Consider the following 21313-nt stretch of genomic DNA (forward strand, 5'->3'; position numbering starts at 1 on the left):
CCCCACATAAATCCTTACATGGCCCTGGGCTATTAGTGCCTTTGACTTTTACCAATAAAACAACTTCATAAAACTTGCGCCCTCATAAATATCTCATATAAACTAAGTAGCCCAAGGTGATTTCTTAGGAATATTATTGCATTATGCTGTGTTGCCATTTACAACCCAGAAAATGTTCCAGAGCCTTTACTACTAACACCCAAAAGTGGGGGTACAGGTTCCCTGATTGCCAAATAACATTTAATTGCCTATGACAGCCAGAATACAACCAAACAACCCGCTGAGAAGCTCTTCTGCAAAGAGGCCTCTACCAAGGCCAAGTTACTCTTTTAAACCTTTTCTTACTCTAGCTGTTTTATTATTCATATACTTTTAATAGCATCTCAATGATTGTTTTATAGGCCTACTATAGCTTCAGTTAATGCTAAAGACATGACAAGTAGCTCCCTTTTAAATTTTTAACCAGAATAAAAGTTTAGGAAAAGCACATACACTTCTGAAACAATACCACTCTGTATCCAAACAGAAATCCAGGCAGTTTTACAAGACAGCCTGTAGGTTTTACTGGGCCCCATCAGTATTTGATGCTCATTACAACTACAAAAACTGAAGCCTTGGTGACTATCTACAGCCAAGTATGTGACGTTTTCTGACTTTAAAAGGCCATTTTCAGGCAGTATTATAAAAGAAGATGAAGAAAGAAAACACTGTCTTTTTCTCCTTTTAACTGGACAAGAAAACCAAATGCGCAGTAGTTGGAGTGGAGTGACACTAAATAGGACACTAAATGTCAACATTATGCAACTACTGAATACATCTACTTAAACTACCAAAGTTGATGCGCTTAGTTTAGAAAGGGCTAATGGCTTTTATTGAAGGGAAATGAGTTTTGTTAAATATATCAACAGTGCTAACACATTAATAATTGAACAACAAATCTTTCCCACTGTTCCATTAGACATACTCTATCATATAGACAACGAGGAATTTCATGCTTCAGCTTTTACATGTAGGAACTAATAGCGGAATCCCTCCCAAATTAGATGGTTGGATTCCTGAAAAATCTTCCCAGTAGGACAATTCCTAGCTGTAGAACAGTAAGACCTTTTGAGAAAATCAGGATTGAGGGAATACGGTCCTGAGTGAATCTTTTATAAATATTTTAAGTGTACTAAATCTACAATGATAAAGCTAGCCAGCACATTGTAGTCTATAACGTTTTTACATGTCTTGAATTAATAATAATGGCCTCTCTACAATTAATCTTCATTCCCTATCTCTTGGATCCATTGATATTAAGTTCTCCTTTCTTCAAGTTTCAGTAAGATTCACTGTGCTTGTTTGGAACAAGCACAGGCTAAGGCTAAGAGCAGGCTATAGGCTAAGAAAGCTTTCCCTGTCTTCAGTTTTCCAGCCAAGTACATTTTACCATTCAGATTTTTTTTTTTTTTGGAGACAGTCTCACTCTGTCCCCCAGGCTGGAATATAATGGCAAGATCTCAGCTCGCTGCAACCTCTGCCTCCCAGGTTCAAGCGATTCTCCTGCCTCAGCCTCCTGAGTAGCTGGGATTACAGGCATGTGCCACCACACCTGGCTAATTTTGTATTTTTAGTAGAGATGGGGTTTCACCATGTTGGCCAGGCTGGTCTCAAACTCCTGACCTCATGTGATCTGCCCACCTCAGCCTCCCAAAAACATTCAGATTTTACAGCTCAGAGCTGTGGCCATCCCAGTCCCCCAAAGAACTACCTGCCTTTGTCTTAGAAATGCGTGGATTTTTTTTAATAGAAAACAATTAAATTAATAGATAACGTTAATTGACTTATACATCCAGATGAGTAGATTTTTTTCATTTCTCTCCAGTCTCAGAATTATCAGTCCAATGTCAATGTACTCAATTCCCCTCCTGCCTCCTCACCATATCTCGATAGTCCACCTCAGGGATCAGACTCCCCTTTCCATTTCCTTCTGTGTCCTGCAAAAACTCCAGCTTTATCTGCTGTGATGTTCACCTTAATGTGTAGCTTGGTGAGGCAGTAGTACCCAGTTATTCAATCAAACACTAGCCTCGGTGTTGTCATAATTAATAGTTTTGTAGATGTTAACATCTGCAATTAGTTGACTTTAAGTATAGATTACCCTCAATGATGTGGGTGGGCCTCATCTAATCAAGGAAGTCCTTAAGAGCAAAAACTAAGGTTGCCCAGAAAAAGAAATTCTGCCTTAAGACCACAGCATGAATTCCTGCCTTCTCTATTCCTACTGCTATTATTTATCTCAAAACAAAGAACTCATGAGAAGGAGAATCTCCCAGTTATTCCATAGTAAATTTTATATACCTAATATTTCATGAAACGGAAATTTTAAGTTGTGTAGATATTGCTATAATTTAACATCATTTCTTCCACTTTCAAGCTGGCTTACTACTTGAATAAATTGCCTCATTACATGACTGCAAGCCAACATTAAGAAGACTTCATTCAACTCAGTTGAGAAAAGGTGCCAATTCAACCAGAAACCTGTTTTCTCCCACCAGCATGAAACTGCTTTTGCAAAGATTAAGACAGTGAGAGAAGCCTAGCATGGCTTCCTCCATCTTGCCTCTAGCCTCACAGGATGCCTGTCTTCTCTCATTCCTGGCTGTAAGCCAGGGAGGAATTTAGTTCATAGTTTAACTTTGAAGAAAGGATGGTAATAGTCCCTCCCTAAAACTGATTCCTTCTTTGTCGGGGAGTGAAATTGTCCTTGTAAGACTAATGAAAAAACATAAGAAAATGTTTTTTGCTAAAATGTAGGCATAGTTTTGATAATTCCTTATTGCTTAGGAGTTATGTGGCCAGAGGTCACAAAATTTGTGACTTCCCCAATTGCTCCTATAGATAACATCACTATTGTAGAACCTACAATTGGTCTTTTGAGATATTTTCAGACTGACCCAACCTGGATTCATGACTCATGACTCAACGGGTCCTGTGTGCCCACCCCCTACCACCCCAAGGCAAACTCAGTGCACAAGGACCATTTTCCACACCCCTATAATTGCATTCCCCAACCAATCAACAGCACCCACACCCATTCCCTAGTCCCATTCCCACCAAACCATCCCTGAAAAATCCTAACTTTCAAGCCTTCAGGGAGACTGATTTGAGTGATAATGCCAGTTTTCCACATGGTCAACTTCATATCAATTAATCTCTTCTTTACTTCAATACCACAGTCTCAGTGAATTGGTTTTGTCTGTGCACCTGTCAGGAAGAACCCATCAGATGATTACAAGAGTTGAGCACATCTGGGAAATTCAAGTCAACTTCCTCAGTCCAAAGAACAGTGGGAACACACAGTCAGGCATGGGGACCACTTCCCACAAGAATGCCTACGTACTAAGCATATCTTCAGCTTGCTCTCAAAAATCTAGGTAACATATGGCTGTGCAAACAGAAGTTTTATTTTTCTAGCCTCTGAAGAAGAAAAAATTTAGACTTTAGAAATCTAAACCCCTTCTAGGAAGTTAAAATATATCCTATAGGAATGAAAGAAAATAACTCAGAATTGTCTTACTGCTTGTGATTCAAGTATTTTATCAAAAGTTCTATTTCTAAGAAAGTTATTTTCTTCAAAATGCATACAGCAGCTAATGTGAAGGGAAAAGACAACATAAAACTTTATCTTCAACAGAAAAATGCCTACAAGTAATCACTATTACCATGTCATTTGGATGGGCGATTATTGATTTAAAAACCCACCAATAACAAACATGGTTAATGAGACCACTCTACCCACCATGTAACTTGTTAGGACTTACAACCAGAAACTATCATTAGGACTCTTCATGAGAAGAGCCACCAGCCAACCCCAGTCGACCAAAGGATCCTTTGTAGAACTGGCCAGATTGAATACTGGTGCCACTGATCAATGACTAGTGAAAGGAAAATGTAAAATCCCTCCAGCCTTTTGTAAGAACAAAATACCACAGAGAAACATAGCAGAGGTGAAGGTCCCATAACCTTTCAGTCCCTGAGGAAAAGGGCATCCACACCAGTGACCACCCCTTTACCACTGCCTCACTCACATGCACACAAAACTTCAACACCATCTCACTTGAGACTCTTGACCTCTGCGTGGGCCCTTGATAGGTGAAGTTTCTTTGCCCAGTGCAGATTCACCCCTGATGGTAGGAGGAGGGCAGATGCTTAAACTGCCTCCTGTGACTATTGTGGATGCTACAGGAAAAGGAAGCCCAGGGCTCCAGCAGATGAAGTCTCAGGTCTCCTGCTGGATTTACCACCATCATTTGTCTTTGACCGGAAGAATCTCAATGAGGAGCTGCTTAAGAATCAAATGGAGCTTTCAGTCCTTGCGCACTGGGGAACAAGGTCGTGGAAGAAAAGGTCTTGGTGAGGTGCCGCCATTTCATCCGTCCTCGGTCTCTGCGCCTTTCCCAGAGCTTCCAGCAGCGCTATGTTGGGCCAGAGCATCCGGAGGTTCACAACCTCTGTGGTCCGTAGGAGCCACTGTTAGGAGGGCCCTGGGAAGAATTTGCCATTTTCAGTGGAAAACAAGTGGTCGTTACTAGCTAAGATGTGTTTGTACTTTGGATCTGCATTTGCTACACCCTTCCTTGTAGTAAGACACCAACTGCTTAAAACATAAGGATGTTTCAGTTCCTCCATTTAACAGATATGAAGAGCATTTTAAGAGGTGCAGCCTCTGGAAGTGGATCAAACTAGAACTCATATGCCATACTAGATGTTTGTCAATAAACTTATGATGTGAATGAAAAAAAAAAAGAATCAAATGGACTTGCACAGAGGATGAAGAAACTGCCATTTGGGAATTAAATGCAATCAGATTTTTGCAAAACCCTGAGCCTTCAGCAATACATGGAGAATGATTTATTGGAGTCATGACTACGAGTGAAACATCATGCTTTGTTATATAAACATGAATAAGCAAGCTCCCCAACCTCAGGGGGCTTATATTTGGCAGAGAAGGCTGATAACGTCCATAGCAAAAAGATGGTGGGGATAATTTGCTTAATTGAGGAAGACAATCCTGTAGAAACCCACAGGCGGAAACAATTTCAATAAGAAAAACTGAAATTAAATTTGGTTGGTTTCCCCCAGAAACTCAAAAGGAAGGATAGGGGGCACTTGGAACTCGGGGAAGAAAAGAAATGGAAAGAAGTTACACAGAAGGGAGAATGAGCCCCTGCAATGTGGCAGCGGGCAGAGGCCCCAAGAAAAAGAGAAGACAAGACTGAGCCATGTGCCCCTCTGTTCTCAAGCCTTCAGTAAAAGTCTATAACACAGCAATCCTCTAGAGAGTGCTGTGGGACAGAAAAAACAAAGGACCGGACTGGGTCAATGCTTGGGGCACACAAGACAGACAAGACCCTTTTTTGCCTCTGGGATGTGAAAATCTTAGAAAATGTACTTGGAGGATTGTGTTTTGAATATTAAAGAAACAGACCAGAGGACTTGGCAACCTTGGTGTTTCACACATAGAAATGGTAAAGTAATAAATTTTAAAATGACAGTGGAAGTGCAAAGGAAGGAAATGGCTTTGACATTCTGTAACACTGAGCTAGGGAATGAACCAGGTTTCATGCTTTCTCTCATAGTCCTGTTATTTCATGCTGGTCTCTCTGCTTAAAACACCTTCTTAGGGTTCACCCAAATGCTACTTCCTTCAGGAAGTCTTTGTGACTCTTCCAGGCAGACACGGGTTAGATAGTTCAGGCTGCTGTAACAAATTAAACATTAGAAATTTATTTCTCACTGTGGTGAGGGTCCCAGATCAGGGTGCTGGCATGGTCAGAATCTGAGGAGGGCCCTCTTCCTTGTTCACAGATGGTGCCTTCTCACTGTGTCCTCACATAGTGAAAGGAACAAGCTAGCTCTCTGAAGTCTCTTTATAAGGAAACTTATATGCGTGAGGGCTCCACCCCCATGACCTAATCACCTCCCAATACCATCACATTGGAGGTTAGGGTTTCAACATATGCATTTTGGGGGGACATAAACATTCTGACCAAAGCAGCAATCCTCCCATGCTGTCAGTCACTTACCTCAATTAATTCCATGATCCAACTGCCTAATAAATGCTCATTCCCTAAACAGCCTCTCCTCTAAACAGTAATCTAGACTCAAGAATAGGAGCTGTGTGTCTTTCTATCTGGGTCACCTCAATGCCAAGCACATTAACTCGCACACAGCCAGTGCTTAATCAAAGTTTCTGTAAATGAGGAGTGGGCAGTAAATGGAAGAGAGGAATACTTTAACTGCACTGTGAAAGATTATTCTGGTTTGATTAAACAGAGAAGAGATCAAAGACACTCTAAGAAAAGGAAGCACAGGAAGGAGGAATATAAAAGGAATGGTCTGGTTCAACATGGTGGCCGGAATGAATGCACGCATCTCTGTTCTCTTCTGAAATCCCACTGACTACAAGGAATTTTTTAAAAACTGTGAATTCGGTTGGGCACAGTGGCTCATGCCTGTAATCCTAGCACTCTGGGAGGCCGAGGTGGGTAGACTGCCTGAGCTCAGGAGTTTGAGACCAGCCTGGGCAACATGGTGAAACCCCATCTCTACTAAAATACAAAAAATTATCTGGGCATGGAGGCGTGTGCCTGTAATCCCAGCTACTTGGGAGGTTGAGACAGGAGGATCACTTAAACCTGGGAGGCAGAGGTTGCAGTGAGCTGAGATCGTGCCACTGCACTCCAGCCTGGGCGACAGAGCAAGACTCCATCTCAAATAAATTAATAAATAAACAAACACAAACACGAAATTCATAACACAAATAGGATTAGCATTGTCAACATATCTCTGACTATGGAGCAGCTAGAGCCTAGATACTTCTTATACCCAATTACACCAGGGTGCTGCTGTCTCTCACCTTTGGCAGGAGATTAGAGTTGTTCCCTGCACAGATCCTAAACAAGAATCTCACACCCTAGGACACTCAACCCTCAATGCACATGCTATGTGCTCCTTTGCCATGCAATATATCAATTATGTGTACACCATGTACTTCTTGTACCGGATACCAGATCCTTCAGCAACTCCAGCCCAGATCCTGGCCACCCCCCATGGAAAAGTCCGGCTGGGGACTGATGACCAGTAGAGCCCACCAGTTGGCAAATCCATCCATGCACCCAAGTTCACACAGAAGTTGTCACCTTTCTCGTGAACTAGTATTAAATAAAATTTTTGAAAGCCTCACTTTATTCCCCCATCTAATACAAATTTACTTATGCCATGCAAATGTCTAGTATTCATTTTAAAACATCATTTAAGGATGTTTTAGATTGTTTAAAGTTTAAACAGAGAAGACATCCAGAGGAAACAGGAGAAACCTGACTCAAAACCATTTACTGGGGCTCGAGCATCCCCAGAAAGAAGCACAGAACTAGAGTCCCAATTACAGCAGCAGATGGTTTGGTTTGTAATAAAGAAATTCTTGTAATCTGTAATTTTGTTTTTAAACCAGAGTTTACTTTCTAAAGAAGCTTAGAAAACCTCTACAGAGACTATAAAAGGACTTCTGGGTAAAGATGAGAGGTTGACAATCTCCTAATTCTTACTAAAACAAATACTTTATTTTAAATCAAAAGAAAATGTTATCCAAATTCCAACCAAGGCAAAGTAATATAATTTCCTGCCCTAAATTTCAAAAGTGGCTGAAAATGAAAGAAACAGAAGATTCTCAAAAAACTTACGGAGTCTCTGGGGTCGGTTGGAAAATGCTCCTAGTTCTTTACTTCCTCCTATATCTAGGATTTTACATCCTTGTCCCTCACCATGTGACGCTGCTCTACCTCCCACTGGAATTAAGCTAGTGATGCACACAGAGGTTTTAAATGTGCTTGTGTGATGGGACTTGGCCTTTCGTGCTCCTGTGATCCCAGCAGGTCACAACTCCCTTCCATTCTGGGCTCCAGAGCAGAGACATGGAGCATCTTGGAAGCCATCTGAAGCCGGGGTCCAGCCTGGCCCTGCCAAGCCCAGCCTATACCCCACAGAGTGGAACTTAACCTGCAGACTCCTGAGCAGGAAACTCAATGTGTGTTGTAAGCCGCTGAGATTTTGCAGTTGTTTGCTCCACCGCAAAAACTATTACAAGTTCCTAACTTAATCCCCATCTTTTATATGCAATATTAGAGAAAGAAAGAGCGTAGACAAAAGTCTCAAATTCTCACTTATACCTGCTAATTTGTTTTTGTTGTTTTGTTTTGAGACAACGTTGTGCTCTTGTGGCCCAGGCTGGAGTTCAGTGGCACGATCTTGGCTCACTGCAATCTCCGCCTCCTGGATTCAAGTGATTCTCCTGCCTCAGCCTGCCAAGTAGCTGGGATTACAGGTGCTTGCCCCCACGCCCGGCTCATTTTTGTGTTTTTAGCAGAGACAGGGGTCTCACCATGTTGACCAGGCTCATCTCGAACTCTTGACCTCAGGTGATCCACCCGCCTCAGCCTCCCAAAGTGCTGGGATTACAGGCGTGAGCCACTGCGCCCAGCCTAATTTGGAGAAAAGCAAATTGAATGGAGGTATAGCAGCCCGGGGGAGGGGAGGGAGGATATCCTCAAGAGGAGAAGCACTGGGCTGCCACTATAAAATAGCAGGACGCCAGGAGAGGCAAGAAAACCATCAGGGGTAAGTAGGGAAGCGTTACCCACTCTGGGGTTTTCTGTCCTCTTTGGGAATAGGACACTCCTAGGCAGAGAGAATCCTGGCATAGGACAAGTCAAGGCCTCCAAGGGAGGCTTTACAGAACATCAGCAGAGCTCTCCTCCACCCCCAACCACACACCCCCACCCCCTTGTTACACACAAGCCACAAAAATACACAGAAAATAATACTCAGTCTTCTGCAAGTCAGAGAGAAAAACAAATAAATCTTAGAAAAGGTAGCAAATTCGAGAGAATTCATTTATACTATATTATATTCACTAGAAAATGAACAGAGTGGTTTATGCCAAGCGTGATCAAGATAAAAAGAAACGGCACCGGGGCTAAGCCGCATGAAAACACAAGAAAAAGAGAGAGAGGGAAGGAGGGAGGGAGAGGCAGACAACATAATTGAAGAGAAAAATTAAAAGAAAAGAAAATATAACCAGAGGAAAAGAAGGCTAATTACCTGTGTTTCCCACTACAACAGAATTTAAAGAAAACATGAATTTTATAAAACAATAAAGTCAAAGTGAAAAGTGATGAAGGGAAATGAAAGGGAGGAAGGTGAAACTAAGGAAACAAAACAGGGATCAAAACAACATCATTATAGAAATAAGGAGTAGGAATGGTGAGAAGAGAGCAACAAAAATCAAAGTTACAATAAAGGCTTGAGTCTATCACAGCAAAGGGAAGCAAAACTATAAAAGCAATTGAGAGTATTATACAGGAACAGACAAAAATGGGTGTCCTTAAGATAAAGAACTCGATAAATGGAATAAGAACATAGTAATAAACAAAATAGAAGATTCCCGTAGCATGAAGGGAGAACTAAACGTGAAGAATAACACAAACCGGGCCAGGCGTGGTGGCTCACGCCTGTAATCCCAGCACTCTGGGAGGCCAAGGTGGGAAGATTACCTGAGGGCGGGAGTTTGAGACCAGCCTGGCCAACATGGGGAAACCCTGTCTCCTCTAAAAATACAAAAAAAAAAAAAAATTAGCTGGGTGTGGTGGTGCACGCCTGTGATCCAAGCATCCAAGCTACTTGGGAGGCTAAGGCAAGAGAATTGCCTGAATCCAGGAAACAGAGGCTGCAGTGAGTGGGCATCAACAGAGCAAGACTCCGTCTAAAAAAAAAAAAAAAAAAAAGGAATAACACAAACTGATAAGTGATTAATAATGTCACACGTTCTCAAGAAGAAATTAAATTCCAACAATGAAGAAAGGTTCCTTACTGCATCTGGGAAGAAAAAGAAGGGACCCGTAAGGGGTGAAAAAAGCTGTGCTCAGGCTTCCCCAAACAATACCCAGTGGTAAAAGGCAAAGAGGTTCTAGGAAAAGAGATGACCCCAATTCTAACATACACAGCCAAGTAATCCCACCAGCATGAATTCAAAGATGGACCTTTCCTAAGGCAAAAGAACAGAAGAAACGTAGCAGCCACACATTACTGGGGAGATGGGAAAGTGGGACCACAAAACCCAATCAGTCTAAAACTGAATGGAGACTCTGTGATGTTAAAATGATATAACACTTGATAGAAAGTGTGGCCTAGGAATTTTACAACTAGACAAGTTCTCCTTATCTAGAATAAAGCTAAGAGGAAAATCCTAAAATAAAACACCCATAAGTTGTTCTTGAAAAAGTTACTAGGTAATGAAATCCAGCTGATTAAGAGAGGAATCAATATTTGAAAAACACACACACACACACACAGGGAATGGGCCGGGCACCATTCCATCAGAATATAATACGCCTATAATACCAGCATTCTGGAAGGCTGAGGCGGGTAGATTGCTTGAGCCCAGGAGTTTGAGACCAGCCTAGCAACATGGTGAAACCCCTTCTCCACAAAAAATACAAAAATTAGCTCAGTGTGGTGGCACATGCCTGTGATCCTTGAACCAGATGGAGGTGCAAGGATCACCTGAGTCCGGGGGGTTGACGCTGCAAATGAGCCATGATTATACCACTGCACTCCAGTCTGGGAGGCAGAGCAAGACTCCGTCTCAAACACACACACACACACACACAGGAATGGAGCCGGATGTGGAGGCTCACACCTGTAATCCCAGTACTTTGGGGGGACCAAGGGTGGGCGGATCACCTGAAGTCAGGAGTTCAAGACCAGCTTGGCCAATACAGTGAAACCACGTCTCTACTAAAAGTACAAAAATTAGCAGGGTGTGGAGTGCACCTGTAGTCCCAGCTACTCGGGAAGCTGAGGCAGGAGAATCACTTGAACCTGTGAGGTAGAGGTTACAGTGAGCCAAGATCATGCCACTGCACTCCAGCATGGGTGACAGAGTGAGACTCCATCTCAAATGAATAAATAAATGGAGAAGCCTTGCTATAAGAATCGGTGATGGGCATTTGCCTGTCTGTTTAAACATCTAAGACCAACGGACTCAAGTAACTGTGGTTACAGAAGAGAGTGTAAATAGTCAGCCTTGACCATTTAAAAACAATCGCATCAGTAATGAGACTTCAGAGGAGGCATGAGAAATGAAAGGATGCATATTTCCTGATTTGTCACAGTACAAACTCAACTGCTGCATCCAAAATTGAAAACCAGAATTTTAACAAGCAAAAGAGTCCCTAATCTTTTCATCATCTCTTTTCTTCTTAATTTTATCAGAATATTTTAGGAACTATTATCACCAGTGTTAAAGAAATACGGGTCTGAATTTCAGCAGTTCCTGCAGTCTCATTTCAGTTCACTTTCTTCAGTTAAATTCCAGTAAAATTGAATTTAAAATATTTTTAAATATAGCTTCCATTTTTATAAAAGTGCTTCAGTCTCCTTCGTGGTTTATGAAAAAGAAGTGCTTTCATTTATATAAAATTATTTCTCAATTTTTTTCTCTATGAGTGTCCACAAAGACATGAGGAGGGAAAAAAGATTTAGAAATGATGAGCACCTGATATAAATGAGGGTAACTTCAGATCAGGGGTCTGCAAACTATGGCCTGCATACAAAAATCTAGCCCTAATAAAGTTTTATTGAAACAGCCACGCCTCTTTGTTTACATGTTGTCCATGATTGCTTTCACACTACAGCTGCAGAGCTGAGTTGTGATAGAGACCATCTGGCCTATTTTAGCAAAGACTAAAATATTAACAACCTTACCCAGGTGTGGTGGCTCACCAAGGCGAGAGAATTGCTTGAGATCCAGAGTTACAGACCATCGTGGGCTACATGGAGAAACTGTCTCTACAAATAAATACAAAAAATTAGCTGGGCGTGGTGGCATGCACCTGTGGTCCCAGCTATTTGCAAGGCTGAGGTGGGAGGATCTCTTGAGCCTGGGAGGTCGAGGCTGCAGTGAGCCGTGATCATGCCACTGCACTCCAGCCTGGGCCATAAAGTGAGACCCTGTCTCAAAAACAGTAAAAATAAAAATAAAATATTTTATGACCTCTACATGTACAGCAAAACCTTGCAGAACCCTGAACAGAGATGGTGAAGTTGGGAGTGGGGTGCTTGTTTTTTGTGTGTTTTACTTTCTTCTTCATTATTTGTTATATTTACAGAACATTTTTCAGTGAGCATTATAACGTTTAATAAAACAATGAAGCCATTTTTGCATTTTAGAAAGATTACCCTCTACTCACATATCAAGGTACTAGTCTGCTATAGATAAGAAGTTAGGCCAAATGACCTAGCTCACCTAGGCTTCACTCCCTTCTACAACAAGGCTCTTCCATCAGAGAAGCTCGTGTTCCTCTGACGCCTCGAGACAGGGCGAACTGGCTGCTGTAGGAATCTGTGCAGGTTTGGCAGGTGCCTGTCGGAAGGAGCCAGTTATGTCACTGGTTTTGGCAAACAATTTGAGAACTCTCCAAATAAGACTATGGATCAGGGAAGGCAGAGGAGGAGGAAAAAAAAAAAAAAAAAAAAACTTTCTATTTAGCATTTGCCAGAATTACAACCTTCAGTAAATACCACATAACTCATTAAGAAATTCCTCATTTACTGAAACTAAAATGGAAGCGGCCCAAGAACCAGAAGAAAAGCAAAGCGAAGCAGTCCCGCTCATGTGTTTCAAATCTATTTCTCAACTGCATGCTAATTTTTCTGTGCCCAAATAAAGGCCTGTTCTCAAGGACTCACATTATGAAATGTTTCTGATTCTACACAATCCAAAGAACAGTCAGAGGCTGTGAAATTCCATCTGATCCACTCGTGAGAGACCCTGTCACACTGAAGACCCCGAGACAAAAGAAGCCGCCCACCCGTGACCACCCTTTGAGCCTCTGCCCTTCGGCCTCTGGGCCTCCCCACCCCAAGGACCTTTCCAGCAAAAAACCTCCCTATTTAAGCCACCAAAGCAATCCCAGCATGGGATGAATGCCCACCCCTGCTCTGCCTATCACCTCACCAGGCATACATTATTAATTAATTACGGAGCATTCCAAGGGCACAGGGGCATAATTCTGCAGGATGAGCTATCAGCCCTTAGAACCAGGAGAAAGATTAAGACCCATGAATTAAGAGTTTCCACGATTCAAGATGTTTTCTGTCTTGAAATAATTAATAATGTGGATTTTATTCCCTCATTGGGTAATGTGCTTATTCCAATAACAGTAAATCTCCCCAACTCCAATAGCAATCAGAATAAAAAGCTTTCCAACAGAAATTTTCTGTTTCCTTTCTGATTAGAAAGCAACTTTATTTTTTAGGGAAAGGCAAAATCTGTATTATGGACCATTTTTACTAAAAATGCTAACTAATCAACTCACTATATCTGAAAACAGAACTATGAATAATTTTTCTTTATGCCTCTTCAGGTTTCTTACACAATCAAAAGGTTTAAAGCTCAGATTTGATAGGTAATAATAATCAAATTATTATTATTATTTTTTAAGACAAAGTCTCACTCGCCCAGGATGGTCTTGGCTCACTGCAATCTCTGCCTCCCAGGTTCAAGCGATTCTCTGGCCTCAGTCTCTTGAGTAGCTGGGATTACAGGTGCGTGCCACCAGGCCCGGCTAATTTTTGCATTGTTACTAGAAACAGGGTTTCACCATGTTGGCCAGGCTGTTCTCGAACTCCTGACCTCAGGTGATCTGCCTGCCTCAGCCTCCCAAACTGCTGGGATAACAAGTGTGAACCACCACGCCCGGCTTTCTTTAAAAAAAATTTTTTTTTTCACTCTGTCCTTCTGGTCTGAAATAAGTTGAACATTCAACACAAGTCGAAGTTGTCTACGAAAACTGCTTATAAATTCTTGTGAATCAAAAAGAAGATATTTCTTCTGAAGATTTTTTGCTCAAATATTGCTGTTCCTTCCTATTTCATTATCAGTCATCCAGATTTTCAGCAAAATCAAGGCTATTCTCCCAAATGCACGTAATATTGTTTTCCACTGCCTTACCACCCATCACAATCTCACAAAATCTCGTTTTTATTTATTGTATTTCTTTTTTTTAAGACAAGGTCTGGCACCGTCGCCCAGGCTGGAGTATGGTGGCACGATCTTGGCTCACTATAGCCTGTCTCCCCTGCTCAAGTGATCTTCCTGCCTCAGCTTCCCTGAGTAGCTGGAACTACAGGCATGTGTCACGGTGCCCAGCTAATTTTTGTATTTTTAGTAGAGACAGGTTTTCACCATGTTGCCCAGGCTGGTCTCAAATTCCTAAGCACACGCCATCCACGTACCTGTCTCCCAAAATGCTAGGATTACAGATGTGAGCTACCTCAACCAGCTAAAAACTCTTCTTTAAAAACAAAAAAAAACCACCCCGACCACACGGCAATTAATTTTTTTTTTTTTTTTTTTTTTTTTGAGACGGAGTCTCCCTCTTGTTGCCCAGGTTGGAGTGCCGTGGTGCGATCTCGGCTCACTGCAACCTCTGACCCCTGGGTCAAGCGATTCTCCTGCCTCAGCCTCTCGAGTAGCTGGAATTACAGGCCTGCACCCCCACCCTGGACTAATTTTTGCATTTTTAGTAGAAACGAGGTTTCGCCATGTTGGCCTGGCTGGTCTCAAGTTCCTGACCTCAAATGATTCACCCACCTTGGTCTCCCAAAGTGCTGAGACTGCGTCCAGAATGGGTGGGTTCTTGGTCTCACTGACTTCAAGAATGAAGCCGCCGACCCTCGCGGTGAGTGTTACAGTTCTTAAAGGCGGCGTGTCTGAAATTCGTTCCTTCTGACGTTCGGATGTGTTCGGAGTTTCTTCCTTCAGTGTGGGTTCGTGGTGTCGCTGGCTTAAGGGGTGAAGCTGCAGACCTTCGTGGTGAGTGTCACACCTCACAGAGACAGTGTAGACCCGAAGACTGACCAGCAGCAAGAGTTACTGCAAAGAGCAAAACAACAATGCTCCCCCAACTGCTCAACGGAACTCCAGCGCGTTACTCTGGTTGGCTCAGGCAGCCTGCTTTTATTATCTTATCTGGCCCCACCCACATCCTGCTGACTGGTCCATTTTACAGAGAGCCGATTGGTCTGTTTTACAGAGAGCTGATTGGTCTGTTTTGAGAGGGTGCTGATTGGTGTGTTTACAATCCCTTAGCTAGACATAAAGATTCTCCAAGTTCCCACCAGATCAGCTAGACACAGAGCACTGATTGGTGCATTTACAAACCTTGAGCTAGACACAGAGTGCTGATTGGTGTATTCACAATCCCTTAGCTAGACATAAAGGCGCTCCAAGTCTCCACTAGACTCAGGAACCCAGCTGGCTTCACCCAGTGAATGTGGCACCGGGCAGCAGGTGGAGCTGCCTGCCAGTCCCGTGCCTTGCACGCGCACTCCTCAGCCCTTGGGTGGTCGATGGGACCAGGCGCTGTGGAGCAGGGGGCGGCGCTCGTCAGGGAGACAACAGCGGCACAGGAGCCCACGGTGAGGGCGGGGGGAGGCTCAGGCATGGCGGGCTGCAGGTCCTTTGCCGGGCCCCGCGGGGAGGCAGCTAAGGCCCAGCGAGAAATCGAGCGCAGCGCTAGTGGGCGGGCACTGCTGGGGGACCTTGCGCGCCCTCCGCAGCTGCTGGCCCAGGTGCTAAGCCCCTCACTGCCCAGGCCGGCGGGGCCGGCCGGCGGCTCCGAGTGTGAGGCCCGCCAAGCCCACGCCCACCTGGAATTCTAGCTGGCCCGCAAGCGCCGCACACAGCCCGGGTTCCCTCCCGTGCCTCTCCCTCCACACCTCCCCGCAAGCTGAGGGAGCCGGCTCCGGCCTTGGCTATCCCAGGAAGGGGGTTCCACAGTGCAGCGGCGGGCTGAAGGACTCCTCAAGCGCCGCCACAGTGGGCGCCCAGGCAGAGGAGGCCCCCGAGAGCAAGCGAGGGCTGCCTCAAGATTACAGGCTTAAGCCACTACAGCCGGCCGGCAATCAATCTTTGTAAAGAAAAAAGAAAACTCTTAGACATATTTCTTTTTTTTTTATTTTAATTGAGACAGTCTCACTCTGCTGCCCAGGTTGGAGTGCAGTGGTGCAATCTCGGCTCACTACAACCTCCGCCCCCGGGTTCAAGGGATTCTCCTTCTTCAGCCTCCCGAATAGCTGGAATTGCAGGTGCCTGCCACCACGCCCAGCCAATTTTTGTATTTTTAGTAGAGACAGGGTTTCACCATGTTGGCCAGGCTAGTCTTGAACTCCTGACCTCAGGTGATCTGCCTGCCTCAGCTTCCCAAAGTGTTGGGATTAGAAGCATGAGCCACTACGCCCGGCCCCCAGTTCCTTTCTTGCCCTTCCATCTGCTACTACGTGAGGACACAGCAAGGAGGCACAGCATGAGGAATGGAATCTCAGCGGACACTGAACCTGCTATTGCCTCGATCTTGGCCTTCCCAGCTTCTAGAACTGTGAGAAAATAAATTTCTGTTTTTTTATAAATTACCCAGTCTTGGGTATTTTGTTATAGCAGAACAAATGAACAAAGACATACACTGAACATTTTGAATGATATGTTGTAGAGACTCTTGATTTTGTTTTTCTCTAAAAACTGTGATTTTTTTCTGATAAGCAGTTAAATTACTAACATGTCATATTGATCCTGTCAAGCCTTGGGATTTGGCTTTCTTAAGGCAGTTCTATTTCATCTTTGCTCTCAGCCCTACATCATGTCCCTTATTCCTAGGACATAGTGATTTCCCCTAAGCTGAGTGTTGTTTTGGGTCTCAAATAAATGTTCCGCTCTGCTTTAGTTGAATCAGAACTCCAACATCTCCCTAACGGATCAAACTTCTAAAATCACTGTTTACCTCTCAGTCCCCTAGAAGCTGTTCTCAGCTAGACTTTGCAGAGTCTCAGTCAATAAATACGCAACTAAAGATCTTGCCAAGGACCTGAAGGAAGCTCCTATACAGATTTCTGATTGTTTCTCTTCAATTGCCTTCTCTCTGGTATCAAACTTGCAAGTTCAAGCAGTCTTAGCTACCCTTTCTGTCTTCATTTTCTCCACCAGGCAAGACTTCAATTATCTGGTTGGACTCCATTTCCCTACAGTTTGGAAAATGTCTCAAGCAAAAAGTCAGTATTGGTTAGGCATGGTGGCTCATGCCTGTAATCCCAGCACTTTGAGAGGCTGAGGCAACATGGTGACATCCCATCTCTACAAAAAATAAAAAATTTGCTGGGCATGGTGGCACATGTCTGCGGTCTCAGCTACTCAGGAGGCTGAGGTAGGAGGATCACTTAAGTCCAGGAAGTCGAGGCTTCAGTGAGCCATGATCGCACCACTGCACTACAGACTGGGTGACAGAGCAAGACCCTGTCTCAAAAAAACAAAATACAGGCTGGGCATGGCGGCTCATGTCTGTAATCCCAGCGCTTTGGGAGGCCAAGGTGGGTGGATCACCTGAGGTCAAGAGTTCGAGACCACTCTGACCAACCATGGTCAACATGGTGAAATCTCATCTCTACTAAAAATTAGCTGGGCGTGGTGATGTGCACCTGTAATCCCAGCTACTCAGGAGGCTGAGGCAGGAGAATCGCTTGAAACTGGGAAGCAGAGGTTGCAGTGAGCTGAGATCACACCATTGCACTCCAGCCTGGACAACAGAAGGAGACTCCATCTCAAAAAAAAAAAAAAAAAGACAGCATGAAAATGGACCTCACTTTGTGTGCTTTCTTTCAAGGATTGCAGTCCTGTGATGTCTACTTTCCAATGCCTAACAATACACGTTCATATATTTTGCTCAGCTTTATAATGCTAATAGCATAAAAATAAACCTGTTGCTCTGTCTTGACAAAGATTGAAAGTGTTTTATAGGGCCAGGCCCATTGACTCACGCCTGTAATCCCAGCACTTTGGGAGGACGAGGAGGGCGGATCTCCTGAGATTAGGAGTTCGAGACCAGCCTGACCAACATGGAGAAACCCCATCTCTACTAAAAATACAGAATTAGCCAGGCATGGTGGCACACACCTGTAATCCCAGCTACTCAGGAGGCTGAGGCAGGAGAATCGCTTGAACCCAGGAGGCAGAGGTTGCAGTGAGCCGAGATCGTGCCATTGCACTCCAGCCTGGGTAACAGAGTGAAACTCTGCCAAAAAAAAGAAATGAATGAACGAAAGAAGGAAAGAAAAAAGAAAAGAAAATAAAGAGCTTTGTATTTTAACACTTCAGTAATTTTCACTCTTCTAGAATAACAAAGACCTCTAACGCAAAAGTCATCAAACACCAGTTATTTTAAAATAAGTTCTAAATTGGTAATGAGAAGACCAGGTTACCCCATGAGTTCTTTTACTGCCTAGTTGTCATTTAAGCTCCCTGATCCTCAGTATTCAACTCTGTAAAAATGACAAGCTGAGCTACACGATTACTGATGTCTCTTTTAGCTCTAGTGTAATACAATTCTTCTATTCCCATTATGTACATTAGATTAATGAGTTGTACTACTTCAGGAATCACAGGAATCAAATCAGCGGTTCCTCGTGAAGGCAAACTTTTTTTTTTTTTCTTTTTTTGGAGACAGTCTCACTCTGTCGCCCAGGCTGGTGTGCAGTGGCATGATCTCAACTCAGTGCAACCTCCACCTCCCAGGCTCAAGCAATTCTGTGCTTCTCCCAAGTAGATGGGACTACAGGTGTGCACTGCCACACCCAGGTAATTTTCGTATTTTTAGTAGAGACAGGGTTTCACCATGTTGTCCAGGCTGGTCTCGAACTCTTGAGAACTCTCGAACTCTGGCCTCAAGCGACCCACCCGCCTCAGTATCCCAAAGTGCTGGGATTCAAAGCCTGAGCCATCATGCCTGGCCAGGCAAGTCGTTTCTAAAGTTCTCAGTTCCAACAGCCTATTGAGAAACTGTTGAGCCTCCAAGCTGTCTGGAAGTCCTCTCTGATGCTTGAACAATGGTGCATGGAGGTACAGGTTGGTACAGAGGGTGAGAGCCTGTGAGCAAGATAGAGGAGCATGGGTGGGGGACCAAGTAAGACTTCAAAGCCCAACTCACCCAGCTTCCAAACTCACAGTGAGTTCCTATCACTTCTGAATCTGTTGCCTCATTTGTGAAATGGTTAAAATGATGCTGCCTTGCAGGGGTATTCTGGGGGTCAAATGAGAGAATGCATGAGTTTGGGGTAAACCTGAAAGACTTTTTTTCACTGATATTTAAAGATGCATAGGAAGTCCCTTAGTGGCCTCTGAGACATGGCAACTCATACATTAAGGTTTCAAAAGTCTTCCTCACCACCTAATCTCCACCATCTCTGCTACAGGGATGGGGAGCAGTCGGTGTTCAGCAGAAATCCCCAAGCTGGCACCTTGTGACCTATCCCCTTCCTTAAGAAGTAACCAGATTGTCATGTGAGACCAAAAAGAAGAGAAGACTTGGATCAATTAACACTATGTCAAGAAGGGAGTGGAATAAGTCTATTGGATTTTGAGGAACACAGCTGGGGTCAGGGGCTTGCACCTGTAGTCTCAGCTACTCAGGGGGTTGGGGCAGGAGGATCTCTTAAGCCCAGGAGTTCGACATCATAGTGAGCCTCTTTAAAAAGGAATAAAATAAAATAAAGATATTGAGGAATGCAAAAGAAAACATCTCAATCCTGTTCTCTTCAATCTGTCTGCCTACCCACCCAGTGTATTCTCAGGACTAAAGAGATGCAGGGCTTTGGATCCCAGGGGGAGGTCCCCTGAGCCACTTATGAGGACTGGCCCCAGAGGAGAATGACTGAGAACTCCAGAAAACGCACTGAGGAGCACCCTGGACTAAGTGAGTGTGTGGAAAATTGCCTTTCTTTGAACGCCCCAACTTTCTGGACTGGGTCATAGGGCAGAGATCACGGGATCCAATGGATGGATGGAGGACAATCTGTATTCATCAGCGCCCCCAAGTGGCGGTGATGAGCAACTGCAGATCTGTGGACCAACACTAAGCTTTTTTTCCCTACTTGGAAATTCAACTTTGGAGGAATTTCTTTTTAGACTGCAAAAGATTCAAAAGGTTCACAGATGATCCTTAAAGGAGAGAGGACCGACCCCAAAAGTGTAATAATGAGCTTTTTGCCAATCTAGTGGATGGTGTGTTGTAGATAAGTTCATACTTAATACATGCATGAAGACGGGGCTCAACACATGGTAAATACTTAATCATCATTATGAATAAATGAGAGCTTAATCAAATAAAGATTAAGGTATATATGATGGGGACATGACTTCTTAGTTAAAATGATGTCGACTAAAATGCAAGCTCCAAAAGGGTAGAATTTGGCCAGGTGCAGTGACTCACACCTGTAATCCAAGCACTTTGGGAGGCCAAGGTGAGAGGATCACTTGAGCCCCAGAGTTTGAGACCAGCCTGGGAAACATAGTGAGACCCCATCTCTCCTAAAAATAAAATAATTAGCCCAGCATGGTAGCACTTGCCTGTAGTCCCAGCTACTAGGGAGGCTGAGGCAGGAGGATCACTTGAGTCTCAAAGGTCAAGGCTGCAGTGAGCCGCATTTGTGCCACTGCACTCCAGCCTGGGCAACAGAGCGAGAAGACCCTGTCTCAAAAAAAAATGTGTGTGTATGTGTGTGTGTGTGTGTGGGCACACCCAAAATACAAGGCTAGGATTGTACTATACGGAAATTACGAGGAAGCTTTAAAAGAGCTTTCCAGGCTGGGTGTGGTGGCTCATACCTGTAATCCCAGCATTTTGGGAGGCCGAGGCGGGCAGATCACTTGAGGTCAGGAGTTCGAGACCAGCCTGGCCAACATGGCCAAATCCTGTCTCTACTAAAAATACAAAAATTAGCCAGGAGTGGTGGCGCGTGCCTATAATCCCAGCTATTTGGGAGGCTGAGGCAGGAGAATTACTTGAACCTGGGAGGTGGAGGTTGCAGTGAGCTGAGATTGTACCATTTGCACTCCAGCCTGGGAGACAAAGTGAGACTCCATCTCAAAAAAAAAAAAAAAAACAAAGAACTTTCCAATTACCTAGAACTGTACAGAAATAGTATTAGCTGTGTTAGAAAGTTATGGTTCCTTCTCTTTCAAAAAAAAAAAAGAGGAGAATGAGAATTTCTATTTATTAAGTGTCTGCTGTATATAGTGCCAGACCAGAAAATGCATATCATCTCCTTTCTTCTTTCTTCCTGCATGTATTATTAATACAGAATTCTTACATCCAAAACTATCTGTATCCATATCCATAGATGGGTGGTTAATTAGAAAAAAAAAGTTAAGGCAAGGAATCATAAA

At 43.7% G+C, this 21313-nt stretch overlaps 1 pseudogene; it reads left to right on the forward strand.

The window, feature by feature from the left end:
- Positions 1 to 4352: 4352 nt before the first annotated feature.
- LOC129479266 (cytochrome c oxidase subunit 7C, mitochondrial-like) lies at positions 4353 to 4774 on the forward strand (annotated as a pseudogene).
- Positions 4775 to 21313: the final 16539 nt, after the last annotated feature.

The sequence above is a fragment of the Symphalangus syndactylus genome, chromosome 3 (assembly GCF_028878055.3).
Source record: "Symphalangus syndactylus isolate Jambi chromosome 3, NHGRI_mSymSyn1-v2.1_pri, whole genome shotgun sequence".
Taxonomy (NCBI): domain Eukaryota; kingdom Metazoa; phylum Chordata; class Mammalia; order Primates; family Hylobatidae; genus Symphalangus; species Symphalangus syndactylus.